Source organism: Felis catus, chromosome B3 (assembly GCF_018350175.1).
Source record: "Felis catus isolate Fca126 chromosome B3, F.catus_Fca126_mat1.0, whole genome shotgun sequence".
NCBI classification, from domain to species: Eukaryota; Metazoa; Chordata; class Mammalia; order Carnivora; family Felidae; genus Felis; species Felis catus.
Window position 1 is genome coordinate 70,001,268 of NC_058373.1, and position 5,120 is coordinate 70,006,387.

The window sequence follows — 5,120 nt, forward strand, 5'->3', positions numbered from 1 at the left end:
GAGCTACCCCAACACAGAAGTAAACAGCTTCCTTCTCAAGTGAAGCAATTAAATGTCATAGAATATGTACAGTCACTTAGAGGGCCACAGTAGGATTGTACCCTAATGTTCACAGTAGTAGGATATTAGTTAATACATCCTCTGCTGTCTTTGTTTTCTGTGTCTCATGTCTCCACTTCCGAACCAGTCTCCTAGCAGTCCCTTCTAAATAAACTCCTTACCTTCTGATTTTGTCTCTCGGTATTCTTTTAAAGCCACTATGTACACACACACACACACACACACACACACACACACACACACACGCACGCATATATGTACACATACACACACATACATATGTAACAATTCGGTTTGGTGATGCTTGAGATTCATTATGACATTTTACAGATTATTTTTAGCCTTTATGAATAGCAGAAACCATGTTATTATATCCTTTTATTTGCAAAATAACCAGAAATTCAAATTTAAAACGTTTTTGTCTGATGATGCTGTTTGCTGTAAGAATATCAATTTTTAGTGTGGTGTATTTACATTTTCCATCATGGTAATGGTCTTATATTCCACAAGTGAAGTAGTAGCAGGATTAGGATGGCAGATGATGAGTTTGTTCAAGGTATGTTAAATTTGGAGTATCTAAGTGGAGACGGCCAGCATGCAATTGGGTATTTCGTTTTAAAGCTTCAAAAATATATGTGGTCAACCAATTCTGGAATATACTATCTTTTTGCACACTTGTTTTAGTGATACCCTTAGGTCTTTGTTCTGTAATGTACAGATGGCAGAATTCGTGACAAGGGTGATAGCAAAGTCAACAACAAACAGGTATTTATTAATTGATGATGTGGGAAAGGCCATACATAGAGAAACATGAATGGAGTGAAAAAAGAACTACGACAATGATGTGAGTTGACAGAGTGATAAATGCTTTGGATAAGACTCCTGAAGAATGTTTCCAGACAGTGACCAAAATAAAGACATAGGAAAGGATTATTAGCAGGAAGAAGGTGCCCATGCTCATGAAGCCACTGTTGGCAGCAATAATAAACTCAAACTTGGCTGCATCTGTGCATGCAAGTTTTATGATCCTGGGAAGTCACAGTAAAAGCTGTCTTCTTCATTAGGACCACAAAAAGGCAAGTTTATAATCAAAGCAAACTGAGACATAGCATGAATCAACCCAGTTACCCATCCAGTGATTACAAATGAAACATATATTTTAGGGTTCATCATGTTCAGGTAGTGAAGTGGGTTATAGATTGCTGTGCACCTGTCAAATGCCATGGCGATGAGTAACACCATCTCCATTCCTCCTATGATGTGGATGAAGCGTATCTGTGCTATACAACCTTGGAAAGAAATTACTTGGCATTCACTTAAAAGGTCTTTGATTGTCTTGGGTACTATAATAGAAGAGAGGCCCACATCAATGAGGGACAAGTTGGCCAGCAGGAAGTACATAGGAGAATGTAAGTGAGAATCAAAAATTATCAAAAACAAAATAAAAAGATTTCTCAACATGATCACTAAATAGAGCAAAGAACATAACAAGGTAAAAACAAACAAACACCCCTTTTCTCCCAAGAGCAAGAAAGGCCAGTAACACAATCTCAGTGACCACAGAATCATTTAGACCACCCATTGACTGGAACAGGAGAGCTGATTTTTCAAGTGACTGGAGGATAAAAATTAAAAAGGGTAAGTATCACTGGCAGAAACATAGCTTTCCTGTTTTCCTTGCTAATTAAGTTAGATATAATTGACTGAAAGGAGAAAAATGAAGAATTTGGAAGAAATAAGGTTAGCCACAAATCACTATGTAGAAGGGATATTTGAAAGAAAAAAATATGATTGTAAATTTTGCAGATAGAACCAAAGGGGTTATTTTAATTTTAATTCCATAGTTAAACCTCATTTTAATTTTTCTCAAAGATTTATTGATCATTTTCCTGACCCTTCCCCTAAGTGTTCTCACACCATGTAAATGTTGTCTATTCTGTCACATCCTTATTAATACTTCCACACTAATTCTATATTCTCTTACCTGAACCTTTCTTAGCCCCTTAATATTTACCTTTTCACTGGCCTTATAGAGGTGACCTTGACAAAATGACTTGAACATATCCCATCATTTCTTACATTGGGCTTTCTAAATTTAAATGGAACTCAGGGACACAGGGTCAATAATTTTAATACTTGGTTCATGACATGATTATCACCATTGGTCCATGACCACTTTTAATATACAGATTACTTAATGACAAGCTAAAATTAAATAAAATATTGTGTATCTGAGAGTAAAGATTAGTAAATTAGTAATTTACTGTATATCTGAGAGTAAAAGTTAGTAAATTATAATTAATACTTAATCAGTTTTAATCATCACAGGTAACAGATTTAAGTGTCTTCAATATTTAGGGCATTGTGTTAAGTAAATTATCTCTTTCAAGCCTTCCAATGACTTCATAAGATAGATTCAGTTTTATTATCCCTGTTTCACAAATGAAACTGAGCCTCATAAAGATGAGGTGGCACAGCTAGGACTGTATCAAGAGTTATAGGACTTGAAAATGCATGCTCCTAACCAATGCTCTGCACTCTTCAAGGCTAGCACTTCCAAATATACTTTAGAACTCCCCAAAGATCTAGATGCATCAATCAGCCATTTTCCTTCATCTCAACTTTTCACTTCCCTTGATCTCTTACACATAGAGTCACTCCTTCAGAAATCAGATCTGTCAAGGATGGAATGGTGGGAGCCTTCTTATTTTTCCTTTCTCTCCCAAACCCTTCACAGTTAAGTTTATTTAACTTATACCTTCTATTTATTGAACAAGCCAAAACAAGCTTGCACTTCAGAAAGACCTTTTAGAAATGTCACCAGGGATTCAGCACACAATAGTCTACATGTAAAAATCTCACATGTAATATTCAATTTTTGCTCTTTATTTTACATACTTATTCTCCAAATTTGGTACTATTGAGCATGCATTTTTTTTTTTTGAAATTTCTTCTGTCATTAGTTGCTATATATGTTTCCTATCCCAAAGCCTTTTCCACCCCAGTCCATTTTAAGAGACCACTTATCTGTTTAGGCATTTGGTGGAGATTTCTCAATTTTGGGAGAGGGTAGGTTCTTATCTTAGCTCTGGGATGAAATATGATAATCTATGTGACTTGGCCATGGATTGGTGTAAGAAGGGCATGCATGTAGCCTACACTTGATGAGATACAGAATAATGCCTTCTGTGGAAGATTTTCTTTCCCAGATTAAAATTTAAAGATTGATGTAGAGAAGGCTCTTTGTTTAGCTTTTTTATTCCTGCTTTCAATATTAATGCAATGCTTGAAGTTGCAGCAATTCTGAGCTCTGGGTGTCCACATGTTAAGGACAGTAGTACAAACAGATAGGGAAAAAAAATCCAGTCTAAAAGGTCTTTGATATCAGCAAGGGTCTACCTTCTGGTATCTTGTAATGTGAGAAAAATAAAAACTTACTTTTTTTAAGAGACTGTAAATAAGCCATTGTTACTTGAAGCTGAATGCATTCTTAATATTTGTATATAGCAGAGAACTCAATTTTCTCCTGTATTTCTAACATCTTTTTTGTGTCTTTCACTGATGCATAGATTTTTTTCCTGCTTATTTTTGAGTATTGATATAACTCACGAGACCTAATTTTTTTTTTTAATTTCAAACGTGGTTTGCTGTTTTAACTACTCCCCACTTACAAAGATTTCTATACCTATAGCTCTATGCCTGGACTCTAGAATAATATATCCAGGCCTGTACTATGTTACATAAATGAACATCCTGAAAGCACCTCAACATTAAAATATGCAAGGCTGAACTCATGATTTTATTTTTTTTAATGCCTTAGGAAATATCATGACTGTTCTCTCAGATGCTTAATCCAGGAATCTTTGAGGCACCGTTTCTCCCCTCTCACCTTATATGCCAGGTGGAAAATTACACCTCCTGAATATTTGTTTTGTTTCCTCTTCTTCATTTTCACTGTCCATTTTATTTAAGTTTATGTATTTTTCATTTCTGAATGACCTATCTGCCTCCACTCTTAGCTCAGTTTAGTCCATTCTATAGTCTGCGTTCAGATTTGTCTATCTAAAAATCAAATGTGGTCATATTACTTTCCAATTTCAGCTTTTGGTTCTATCATTCAGGATATTTAAAATTCAGTTGCGTATTACAGAAGACCCTTTATGAACTGAACACATTACTATATTTTTTTCACATTTATCAGCTCTTTCATGTACTTTTATTTGTATCATTCCTGGTCATAACAAAGTGGAACCATCTTTGGCTCCTAGGCCCGATAGACTTGGTTATCACATAGTTCTGCCATGTGTAAGCTATATAAACTAGGGAAGGCTAGCCAATTATCCTGATGGTATTTATTTTTCCATAAAATGGGAGGTGTCTAACTTCCTCAGATGTCATGAAGATTTGAGGTTACATGGGCAAAACTATCTGGCAGAAATGTTTATTCCCCTCTTCCTTTATCTTTCAAAATTTAGATTAAAAGCCAGCTATTCTGAAGTTTTCATTGACCGCCCTAAGCAGAGTAGTGTCTAAGAACTATCTTGTAAATCTTTATAATAAAGTATATTATAATTTCTTATGCATATTAGTTCTTCATTATCAGCTATGATTCCTTTGAGAAAAGGAGCTTTTACCTAACTTTGTAAACAACGGTAGCACAATTTCTGACACAAGGTAGGCACTGTTAAATGACAGTCTTCATTAACATTCATAGTGGAAAGTTCAAGATGACATAGTAAGCAAAATCTAGGGGCCTAGAAGCCCCTGTGGGAGATTTGATGGAGAGTCCATCTTCAACAAGTGACTTAGGGAATTGAACTCACTGACATCTACACACAGATGGAAGAATGGTAACCAGTGTGGAAGCCAGACAGCCACTCCCTGTCATGATACTCTCCTAACAGAGTAACTTCAGCATCCCACATTCCCAAGTAGATCCTAAATCAAATACAGTAAAACTAGAAAAAGTATAAACTTTCCTCTGTTTTTTTCCTCAAACAAAATGTGTACAGTCATTACAGAGTATCTGGAACTTTCCTCATTTTATACTGTTAGCATAA

The 5,120-nt window shown here is 35.4% G+C and overlaps 1 pseudogene; it reads right to left on the reverse strand.

Annotated features, from left to right (window-relative positions):
• Positions 1-699: 699 nt before the first annotated feature.
• On the reverse strand, positions 700-1,642 carry LOC101092690 (annotated as a pseudogene).
• Between the last annotated feature and the right edge of the window lie 3,478 nt (positions 1,643-5,120).